General features: G+C 48.3%; 1 protein-coding gene across 6 annotated transcripts in view; it reads left to right on the top strand.

Moving 5' to 3' along the window:
• The first annotated feature begins 8,841 nt into the window (after positions 1 to 8,841).
• ERLIN1 (ER lipid raft associated 1) overlaps positions 8,842 to 12,061 on the top strand; it is a 28,301-nt gene continuing 25,081 nt past the window's right edge. The window contains exon 1 of one of the 6 annotated variants that reach the window (XM_069980831.1): positions 8,842 to 8,931. The gene's annotated coding sequence lies outside the window, so the exon portion shown is untranslated. The other 5 variants (XM_069980832.1, XM_069980833.1, XM_069980834.1 and 2 more) reach the window with 5 other exon arrangements.

Genomic DNA, 12,061 nt, shown 5'->3' with positions numbered 1-12,061 from the left:
CCAACGCTCATAGAGAATGACGGAGCGCTGGACTCTCCCGTCATTCTCTATGAGCGTTGGACTCATCTCTCAGCGCACGCCGGGCTGCAGCGGCTGAGATCTCCGTGACCCGGCCATCTTCAGAAGCGGGACCCGGCGCGATGAGGTGAGTATAGGGGGCTCTAACGGGGGGTTGGGAGCCTGTCACCCCGGCACGGGGTCGACAGGTTCCCTTTAAGTTCAAGTTCAGAAGAGTAAGCCTCATTAAAAGGCTAGCCAAGTGAAGCTGAAGTACTGAGTCAGACTGTATATGGTTGTCAAGTTGCAAGTTTCCATGTTGAACGTTTTCAAACTAAGAAAAGAAAGGATCTAAAGGAGGAGGATGCTGCCGTGGCCTCTGCACACAGTAAGTCCCATTTAACATAACATTAATTTTACATGGTTTAAAATGTTGGCGACCAAATATTCTATTTGGCGCCTAAATTTTTCAGGTTAGGAGCCAATGGCTTCCAAGTTAATTTTTTTAGTCTGGAGCCCTGACAGGTGTGGGTTGTGTTTACGGATGTGGGCAAACACCATTGCCATTTTCTGTGGACTGCCAAGGCCTCTCACATTCCACGACATGATTTTAATGGACATCATGGCACCTAAAAAAAGAATACAGACAGGATGGGCAGGCAGCATTAACCGTTAGGAGATAATGGATGCATAGAACTGTTAACAAAAACGTAACAAACCAACAAACAGTGCTGCACTTGGCAGCAAACTTATTAAAGCAAATAGAAAGTTGTGTAGGTAACATGTGGCACCTCTATGTATGGGGGGATCCCAAGGATATAAACCCATATGCAAAGTATATGTATAGGCTTCCAGACCCGCCTTTCCTGAGCCCAGCTGGGTGCTGGCCTGAGGCCCACAGTTGACCATTAACTTAGCAAGATTAAAGGTAGCTATGCTTGCCACAGTAGGATTCCTGGTTAGTAACATTAGGGAGATCTGTCCAACCCAGCGATGCCAAGTAAGAAGCAGGGGCATCCTTGTGGTCTCATGATGAGCATGCTATGTCCCCACAAATAGAAGCGACATCAGGGCTCCAGTAACAGTTCTGTCACTTCGCATGGGCAGCTACTCAGAAGGGGGCACCAAAACAAAGACGGTGTAGTTCAAGTGTGGTTGGGAGAAAACAAGTAAGGTCATTAAACAAAACAACTCAGAACGTTACCACCCGGTATGGCCTCATGCTGTAAACAGTGCATGGCGATCAAGTTTCAGTCAACCTCGTCTGCGGGCCTCGGTCTGTCTTCTGGCTGCCCATTCCTCTGCCTCACGAGGCACTGTGAAGAAAATGGCTCTGTCTCCATCCACGACTCGGAGCCCAGCGGGGTATGCCATGGAGTATCGGATTTCCATTTCTTTAAGCTTGCGCTTGACCGCCACAAACGTGGCCCGCTTCTTCTGCAGCTCTTCCGAGAAGTCGGGGAATATTGAGATTGGCGCTCCATTAAAGACAAGGGCGGGTAATTGCCGCACCTGGCGCAGCACCAAGTCACGATCATTACAGTTTAGAAGTCTAGCAAGAAATAGGTGCGGGGGGGGGGGGGGGTCTGGTGGAGGTGGTTTCCCGGGCACCCTGTGTGCTCTCTCGACTGCGAAGGCCGCTGAAAATGGCGCGTTAGGCAAAATATCCTTTAGCCACTGCTCCACAAAGTCGCCGGGATTGGACGCGGAATGTCACCGGTCTTCCCTGCTGACTGTAGCGCCTCCACTTGCAAGACAAACTTCTCAGGAGTGACAGCCCGCTCAGCCAATGACAGCGCAATGGCTAGTGACTGGCTGAGTGGACTGTCACTCCTGAGACAAGTTTGTCTCGGAAGTAGAGGAGCTGCTGTCAGTGGGACACACCAGTGACAACTCAACAGGGTATATCAAAATAATAGTATTGAATAGAAGTATTATAAACTGCTTATAACTAACAGCAGTGTGCATACTATAACCAAATAGTGTGCATCGAAACATAATAAATCACAGCTTCCATAGCAAAAGGTGTATACAAAGAAAAGAAAAGGAAGGTACAAAAAAAAAAACATGAGATAAAGGAGAAGAAAAAAAAAATCTTTCTATTTCTTCAACTCTCCCTAGAAAGAAAAGTTATAACCATCCAAGATTGCTTAACCTTCTGTAATGCCTCATCCTTACTATGGAGAATACTATGGATTCTATCATTGACCATAATGCAATCCTTACGCTTTTTTGAGAAATGCAATAATAGCAACTCTGCTTTTCAAGAGAAAATAAGCAATGAAGGCGTAGACTAGAAATCCACTAAAGAGGCTGTCTGGGATGTTTTAATAAACTAGCATTGCATTGACTTCTGTGGGTTTTATATATTGTATATACACCTTGACTATTTATTTCTAGCTCCTTTTGTGTTGTCAGGCTTAGTCACATGAGCACTCTGCATGTGATTTTTTTTACTTCCTGTAAGATTCATTATCTAATTCCACTTGTGTGGCACATGGGTTAACTTTAATGTCTTGTAGTATTAGACACGAGCTATCAGCCCCTTCTCTCCATTTCATGCAGTACTTTCTGTCAGCTTGCCCGTTCCACACTGAGCAAAACTAGCGGATTTTCACGGCAGAATTGTCCGCCGCGAAATGCCGTTAGCCTCTCGCTCATAATGGGAGTCAATGGGAGGAGTGCGCTCCTGCCCTGTCCGCGCTGAAGAATGAACATGTTCATTCTTCAGCGCGGACAGAGCAGGAGCGCGCACCTCCCATAGACTCCCATTATGAGTGGGAGGCTAACGGCATTCCGCAGTGGACAATTCCGCCACAGAATTCCGCTAGTTTTGCTCAGTGGGAACGGGGCCTTAGTGTCTCCCTCCCTGCCCTTTTTCCCTTTTGGCACGCCCCTGGCTGGATATAATAATTTTCAGCAGGACTAGAGCATAGATGCATTAGGCCCCACCCCTTTGACACTGAGCAGCAAGAATAGACAAAAAGAACCACCAAAACTCAAGGGAAGCCCGGGACCAGGCATGGATTTAGAAATGCTAAAAAACAGTACCAGCGGTTTGGGAACGTGTCCGTCGATACACTTTCGTTTAAAGCTAATGTACCATCAGGGACATCTGTTTGGGTTTTTTACATGAATGGATCGGCACTTGCATGCCGGTGACGAAGTCTTTTTTTTTTTTGAACCGCAGCCCAGTTCCCGCGCACGGCATCGGTCTATTCCCGACCCCCATTGTGACGATTTCCCCTCTTAGAAACAATGGAGCAGCGTCACAGAGGAGAGGGGGTTTCGTCACACTGGGGGCTGGCAGGCCCACCTCCATCGATTCATGCTGGCCGATGCTCGGGAATAGAATGGCGCTGTGTGCGGGTACCAGGCAGAGGTTCAAAAAAAGTACTGCGCCACTGGCATCTCCGCGCCAGCGCCGATCCATTCATGTAAAATGGTACATTTTCTTTAAAGAGGACCTGTCACCCGGGATTCCAGCGCAGAGTCCACCTGACCCCCTGGTGGAGTCCCGGATACTTACCCTTTGCTGGAAGTCCCGCTCCTGGATCTGGCCCCAGGACGGGGATATCAGCGCCCAAAGCTGAGCGCGCGCTGTATGCTAATTACCAGAGATGAGTCCGATGCCCATAGAGAATGACTGGAGCCGCCATTCTCTATGGGCGTCGGAATCATCTCTGGTGCGCGCGCACGGCTGTTGACAGCGATATCCCCGTCCCGGGACCAGGTCCAGGAGCGAGACTTCCTGCAAAGGTTAAGTATCCGGGGCACCACCGGGTAACAGGTTCCCTTTAAGCAGTATTCCTTGGTCTAGGAAAATTAATTGTTGCATCATAAACTGTCATAGTCTGGTTCAGAAAAGAAGAGTCATTTATTTTATAGTTTCATAACATAAATGAAACATACACATTTACTTGATATGATAACTTTGCTTTTAGCTTCCATAACTAAAAGAACCAAGAAACTAAAGGGAAACGAATATAGTCACTTTTATTTTCCCTCTATTGCATTAAAGGGGAACTCCAGATAAGGAAAACTAAGTACATTAAAAGTTATATAGATGTGTCTATACAATGTATTACCATATCTTTGCGGTTCTGCATACTGGTAGCTGATAGAAATCCAGGAAGTGAAGAAAAATGGCCTCTGTGCAAATTCACATTGTCTCCTGCTCCCTCTGCTCTCCCACCTAAGGAGACAAATATTCCATGCCTATGTCTCACATTGTGTGTGTTTGCTGAGGACTGGCTGATGATGCAGACAGGGGGTAGGGCGTGATGTCGCAGGAGGCTTGGCTGGATCCCCTATTCACCATCTCTGACCGTCCAGAAGCAGCTGCTGCAACTTCACTGCAAAACTCTGCTGTGAAATTAGGACTATGGTCACACATGTTGGAGTCTCATTGCAGTACTGCAGCGTCTTCACAAAAATGATGCTAAGCGGCAAAGAGGATCAGAGCCGGCACTGCCAATCCTACCTGGACAAAAAATGAGGCATAAACAGTATATCCCATGTAAGATAATATTGGATAAAGTCCTTATTGTGGGGCTCAATTTCAAAGATAAAAGATGCTCAATCATAATATGTGCGTGGAAATGAAAATATATATATTTTTAAATTAAATTCAAAAAGTTCTTTACTTTATTCCAATATCAGTGTTACAGGTAGAGAATACAGTGTGCTGTGTGGTGTTACAGGTAGAGAATACAACGTGCTGTGTGGTATTACAGGTAGAGAATACAGCGTGCTGTGTGGTGTTACAAGTAGAGAATACAGCGTGCTGTGTGGTGTTACAGGTAGAGAATACAGTGTGCTGTGTGGTGTTACAGGTAGAGAATACAGTGTGCTGTGTGGTGTTACAGGTAGAGAATACAGTGTGCTGTGTGGTGTTACAGGTAGAGAATACAGCGTGCTGTGTGTTGTTACAGGTAGAGAATACAGCGTGCTGTGTGGTATTACAGGTAGAGAATACAGTGTGCTGTGTGGTGTTACAGGTAGAGAATACAGCATGCTGTGTGGTGTTACAGGTAGAGAATACAGTGTGCTGTGTGGTGTTACAGGTAGAGAATACAGTGTGCTGTGTGTTGTTACAGGTAGAGAATACAGCATGCTGTGTGGTGTTACAGGTAGAAAATACAGCGCTGTGTGGTGTTACAGATAGAGAATACAGTGTGCTGTGTGGTGTTACAAGTAGAGAATACAACGTGCTGTGTGGTGTTACAGATAGAGAATACAGTGTGCTGTGTGGTGTTACAGGTAGAAAATACAGCGCTGTGTGGTGTTACAGATAGAGAATACAGTGTGCTGTGTGGTGTTACAAGTAGAGAATACAACGTGCTGTGTGGTGTTACAGATAGAGAATACAGCGTGCTGTGTGGTGTTAAGAGAATACAGCGCACTGTGTGGTGTTACAAGTAGAGAATACAGTGTGCTGTGTGGTGTTACAAGTAGAGAATACAGCGTGCTGTGTGGTGTTACAGGTAGAGAATACAGCATACTGTGTGGTGTTACAGGTAGAGAATACAGCGTACTGTGTGGTGTTACAGGTAGAGAATACAGCGTGCTGTGTGGTGTTACAGGTAGAGAATACAGCGTGCTGTGTGGTGTTACAGGTAGAGAATACAGCGTGCTGTGTGGTGTTACAGGTAGAGAATACAGCGTACTGTGTGGTGTTACAGGTAGAGAATACAGCGTGCTGTGTGGTGTTACAGGTAGAGAATACAGCGTGCTGTGTGGTGTTATAGGTAGAGAATACAGCGTGCTGTGTGGTGTTACAGGTAGAGAATACAGCGTGCTGTGTGGTGTTACAGGTAGAGAATACAGTGTGCTGTGTGGTGTTACAGGTAGAGAATAGAGCGTGCTGTGTGGTGTTACAGGTAGAGAATACAGCGTGCTGTGTGGGTGGGACTACAATGAAATGATGAAGTACTGCAAATAATTCAGTAACACGATGAAACAGCAATTTGTGGACACAGCCTAGATGTTCTGCAACAGATTTGGGCGGGGAAAAGGCAGGGTGGAAGACTGTGATGAACAGCTGAGAGAAAGCATTGCATTCTGGAACCTGTAGTACTATGTACAACTGCTCAACCAGGAAGTACAGCCACACAATACAGAACCCCCCCCCCCCAAAAAAAAACAAATGGATTTTTGGTAGTTTTAAAACTGGGATAGATAGGTAAGCAATACTATATGTTCTGCAGCAGGTTTATTTCTTTTAACCTCTACCTGGAGTTCTCCTTTAAGTCTTTTTAGATGATTTTTTAAAAAGAAAAATATTGAATGTACTTTAAGGGTACAAACCCACTTGCCGGATCTGCAGCGAGTTTCCTTGCTGCGTTTTTGCAGCGAGACTCGCTGCAGATCACAGCCCTATACTTTCATTAGCAGAGAAACTCGCAGCAGGGATGTACATCCCTGCTGCGATTTTGTCTGCAGCCCTCCCCATTAAACGCCTAGCTGCCGGACATTATACATTACCGGGTCCCCGTTCCTGCTTGCTTCGGGGCTCCCGGTGTCTTCACGGGCCGCTCGGCCAATCAGTGCGCTGCGGCAGGGCAGCGCACTCATTGGCCGGGCAGAAGCAAGCAGGAGCGGGGACCTGGTAATGTATATCCTTTCCGCCCCCCCCCTGCAGCCCCGATCGCCCCCGGCCGCATGATCACCCCCGGACCCCCTGCCGCATGATCGCCCCTCGCACCCCCCGGCCGTACGATCGCCCCCCGCACCCCCCGGCCGCATGATCGCCCCCCCGCAGCCCCCGGCCGCATGATCGCCCCCCGCACCCCCCAGCCGCGTGATCGCCCCCCGCACCCCCCGGCCGCACGATCGCTCCCCCGCACCCCCCGGCCGCACGGGCTGCTGGGGGGCGATCGTGCGGCCGGGGGCTGCGGGGGGCGATCGTGCGGCCAGGGGCTGCGGGGGCCGATCGTACGGCCGGGGGGTGCGGGGGGGGCGATCATGCGGCCGGGGGCGATCGGGGCTGCAGGGGGGCGAGCAGGATATACATTACCAGGTCCCCACTCCTGCTTGCTTCGGCGGCTCCCAACATGTTCCGCCCGGCCAATCAGTGCGCTGCCCCGCCGCAGCGCACTGATTGGCCGGGCGGGCCGTGAAGACACTGGGAGCCCCGAAGCAAGCAGGAACGGGGACCCGGTAATGTATAATGTCCGGCGGCTAGGGGGTTAATGGGGAGGGCTGCAGACAAAATCGCAGCAGGGATGTAATGAAAGTATAGGGCTGGGATCTGCAGCGAGTCTCGCTGCAAAAACGCAGCAAGGAGACTCGCTGCAGACCCGCCAAGTGGGTTTGTAGCCTTAGGGTAGAAATACACACACCGTATATGCAGCAGATACGCGGCAGATTTGATGCTGTGTTCAGTTATTTAGATCTAATCTGCTGTGTATTTGCTGCGTATCGCAGCAGTAAATATGCTGCGTATACGGTGTGTGTGTTTGTACCCTAAGGGGTATTCCACTCAAAAATAAGTTTTGATATGTTGCTGCCCATGGGGATAACATAAAAGAATGGTGTATTCTTACCTTCCCATGTTCCCCCGGAGTGGCATCTTCAGGTTCCGGCTGAAGTGATCCGGCCTCCACTTCAGAGACTGACAGCTGTTTGTTATGTTATCCCCATGGGCAGCAACATATCAAAACTTATTTTTATAGTTTGTATAAAAAATAAATGACAAACTGTTGCAGGTGTTGAGTGATCAGCTTTCAGCGGGAAACAGTAAAGCTTTTGTCATTTTTATTTTTAAAAAATGTAAAAAAAAAAGTATATTTGATAATCCTTCATATATAACTATTAAAACTTTAACTTTAACATTATTCAACCCAAAAATGAGGGGTTCCCACATAAGTTTCAAACTTTTTCTAACGGAGCCTCACCCAACAAAACAAAGTGATGCCTGGGCCTCACCAGACTGACCAAAAGGATGCTGGGCTCTTACCATCTGTAAAGGAAGTCCATGCAAAAATAAAAACTATTGTTCAGTCGACCCTTTTTCTTGTACACTCTGTATAACATCATAGTAAGCACAAAGTAGGAAAGGAATCAAAATAAAAAGGAATCAAAATGGCCAGATGCGAATAAATTTATTCACAAATGGCCCGTTTTGCGAATAAATATTTGCATCTGCCCATTTTACACCAGCTTCACCAGGGGGGCGGGGGAGAGGTGGCAGAACGGGGAGGGGGGGACGGGTTTCTGGGTCCGCTTCATTTATCATTTTTCTCACCGAAAAATCATAAGGAAATCTACGCCGCTCTGAGCGCACATATTGTCGGAGCTGCGGGGTCATTTTCAAATTAGGCGCAGGATAGGCTATAAAAGTGGGGGCAAACAACCCCCAGTGCCAACTGCTTCTGGCCCCGATCTCCCTGTAGTGCAGGGCTCTTGGCTCTCTCCTGCGGCTCCATAGACAATGAATGGAGCTGCGGACCATCGCCAGCTGGGGTGCTGATCTACAGATTTCTGGGGGAATAGAGGTCAGATCCCCAGGATCTCATACTTGTCCCCAAAACCTCTTTAAGTCATGCAAAAAAAAAAAAAAGGATAAGTAGTGCGTGTGAACATATCATTAGCGATTCTTTAGGATCTACTTCTGGCTCTAGCTAAAAACCCAAATACTACAAAAACTATCGTAAAACGCAGTGTGTGACTACTCCCTAACTACACCGCAGGCAGCCTCTATACTGCACAGTACATTCAACTATACAGCAAGAATAAAGAGGAGCCATGAGCGGGTGTACGCCCGAGAACAGCTACGTTACGTTACACACGGCGCTCTCCTCGCAGCTCATCCCGGAAGTTCCGTTTTACAGACGGCGGCCGGAACTCGTTGCTATGGTTACAGACGAGGCCCTCTAGGGCTTCCGTAGCTGGAGGTGCGCCGGAACGCATAGCATGAGAGAGTGAGACCCGGTGAGTTTTGAGTAAGTAACGTGGGTACAGCCCTCAGCTGTGTGGAGCGCCGCTCTCCGGCAGACTGCAGTACGGGCGTTGTGTGGACGGGCAATACGGAGCGTTGGCGGCGGGAGTGACAAGCGGCGGAAACGGGAACTTGCTGAGGTAGAGCCCGCACTTTGTGACCTAGTGTGTCAGCTCCGCGCTCGTGACTGGAGCCTCGGCTTGTAGAGAGGAGCGGGCGGTGTGCGGGAGCCTCGGCTTGTAGAGAGGAGCGGGCGGTGTGCGGGAGCCTCGGCTTGTAGAGAGGAGCGGGCGGTGTGCGGGAGCCTCGGCTTGTAGAGAGGAGCGGGCGGTGTGCGGGAGCCTCGGCTTGTAGAGAGGAGCGGGTGTCCATTGCCCCCGCACGGTTCCTTCTGCCGCTTGTGGTGACAGGACGCGCCGTGCATGCTGTGAGGGGCTGCAGTGTGGCCGGCCATGAGCTGTTGTGGACGGGACAGGGTGAGGCTGGGGCTGTCACTGATCGTACAGCTAGGGCTATGGTCACACCTGTGCTGCGGCTTCTGTCACTGAATGGCTTTACAGGGCAGCGGACACTATGGCCCAGATATATCTGTGTATAAAATAGAAGCTGGCGTAAACTTCCACGGCAGCCAATCACAGCGCAGCTTTCAGCTCTGGTAAAATGTAAGCTGTGCTGTGATTGGCTGCTATAGGGAGTACACACCAGTTTCTGTTTTGCCCTGTTTGATAAATCTGGGCTTTTTTTTTTTTTTGTCCGGTTTGATCCAATCAGTCGACAAATGCTATTAAAGTCATTGGCATCCATAGCGCAGGGGATCTGTCTTTTTCATTCTGGGAGCAGATGAGAGGTACAAACAATGAAGCTTCCAGTACATGTGGGGTTCTGTGTTTACACAGAGCGTCCTCTGATAAAACTGACATGTTGTTTATGTTCCTCAAGCCAGTATGGTTACAATGATCCATATATCCATGTTTTCCAGACAACCTTAGAGCTATATCCAACTTCAGCAGCCCCTGCTAATCAAATGCTGATCGTTGGGGTTCAGATGGACGCAAACCCGGTTCGCTCATCTCTAGCCATAACTTTTATTGTGCGTTCACACATACAGGATCTGCAGCAGACTTGATGGCGGAGATTTGAAGTTGCAGATTAAAAGCAAATCTGCAGCTTCAAATCTGCTGCAGATCCTGTACGTGTGCACGCACCCTTCATCCCCCCCCCCCCCCTTTTTTAAAAAAAATTACAATTTTTTTTGGATTGGACGCGAGTAGAAAAATCAGCATTTTTGCGCTTATGACGTTTACCATACAAGGTTAGGAATGTTATAATTCAATAGTTCTACTATTACGCACATGGCGATATTTATTTATTTTTATTTATAAAATGGGAAAAGGGCTTATTTAAACTTTTGTTAGGGGATGTTTTTTTTTTTTTTTTTTTACACAGTTTACTCTAATACAACTGTACTGATGTGCTTGATTACAATGTGCTGCTGGAGCCTATAGTTATTGAGCACCAAGTCGGGATCAGCATCATTGTAGCGCTGACCACCAGCTTGGCCAGAAGCACAGAAAGGGATGGGAATGGTGGGATGGGCGATCTATCCACTAGACCAGGGGTGTCAAACTCAAATACACAGTGGGCCAAAATAAAAAAATTGGACAAAGTCGCAGGCCAACCTTGATAATCATTGAAGCGCAAATGCTGCGGTGCTGGCACTGTCAGTGGTGTGCATCTCCCAGCACTGTGCACTATGATTAATGACATGATAAATTTCTATGACATGATTAAACCCCAACCCATATAATAGCCAATTCCCCCCAAATTGCCCCACATATTAGTCAACCCTCCCATGAGTGCCCAAATAGTAGCCAGCCTCCCAAGTGTCCTATATAGTAGTTAGCCCTCCCCAATAGTCTCATATAGTAGCCAGCCCTCCCCCACAGTCACTTATATAGTAGCCAGCCCTCCCCAATAGTCTTATATAGTAGCCAGCCCTCCCCAATAGTCTTATATAGTAGCCAGCCCTGCCCCATAGTCTCTTATATAGTAGCCAGTCCTCCCCATAGTGTCTTATATTGTAGCCATGGTGGGCCAGATTAGAACTCTGAATTGCCTGGCGGGCCAAAAATAACAGCACCACGGGCCAGATTTGGCCCGCGGGCCAGAGTTTGACATGACTGCACTAGACCACCAGGTGATGGCTTTTGATAGCATTTAAATGTAGCTGTCAGTTTTGCTGCACCAGGTGTGCATATGGAAGGTAACATCAGAGATAACTGCTGTCAGTGGTGATCACAGATATCAAACCTTTGGCTGTTGCAAAACGACAACGTCCATCGTGCCTGAACAGCCAAAGCTCTAAAAGATATGTCAGATATGAAAATGGATAGAAAACAGGGTTGTGGAGTCGGTAAGCTGGAGCTCCGACTCCTGAATTTTATCAGGACCGACTTCTGCTCCTTCATAAATGGCCGGTCAGATACCTGGGGAGTTATTTATCACACTGGCTCAGCAGTTTCTCCCTAATGTCCTACATGATCCTTGGGCGACTTCTGGGGGAATAAGGAAACATATAAAGCAGCTTCTCCTGTGTGTGCAGTGGATGCAGCCAGTCTCCAGCCTCCATGTCCTGAACTACTCACAACTAGACTAGATGGAGCAGATGGTCTTTTCTGCTGACAGTCTTCTATGTTTCTAACTAAATATTCACCATACTTAAAGAAACACTGCTAACAATGCCAGATCCCTGTGATATAGAGGTCAGCCATAGTGATATAGAGGGGGTCACACATAGTGATCTAGAGAGGGGTCACACATAGCGATATAGAAGGTCACTGTAGGGGCACGCAATAGCATACACGCACACACAACCTGCTGCAGCCATAGCATACACGCACACAGCCTGCTGCAGCTATAGCATACACGCACACAGCCTGCTGCAGCTATAGCACACACACACACACAGCCTGCTGCAGCCATAGCGCGCACACACACACACGCACGCACACATACATACAGCCTGCTGCAGCCATAGCACACACACGGTCTACTGCAGCCATAGTGCACACACACACACACACACACACACACACACACACACACACACACACACACACACAC

This window comes from Dendropsophus ebraccatus, chromosome 8 (genome assembly GCF_027789765.1).
Source record: "Dendropsophus ebraccatus isolate aDenEbr1 chromosome 8, aDenEbr1.pat, whole genome shotgun sequence".
NCBI classification, from domain to species: Eukaryota; Metazoa; Chordata; class Amphibia; order Anura; family Hylidae; genus Dendropsophus; species Dendropsophus ebraccatus.
Note: the sequence above shows the minus strand (reverse complement) of the source record. Positions and strands in the feature narration are given on the sequence as shown.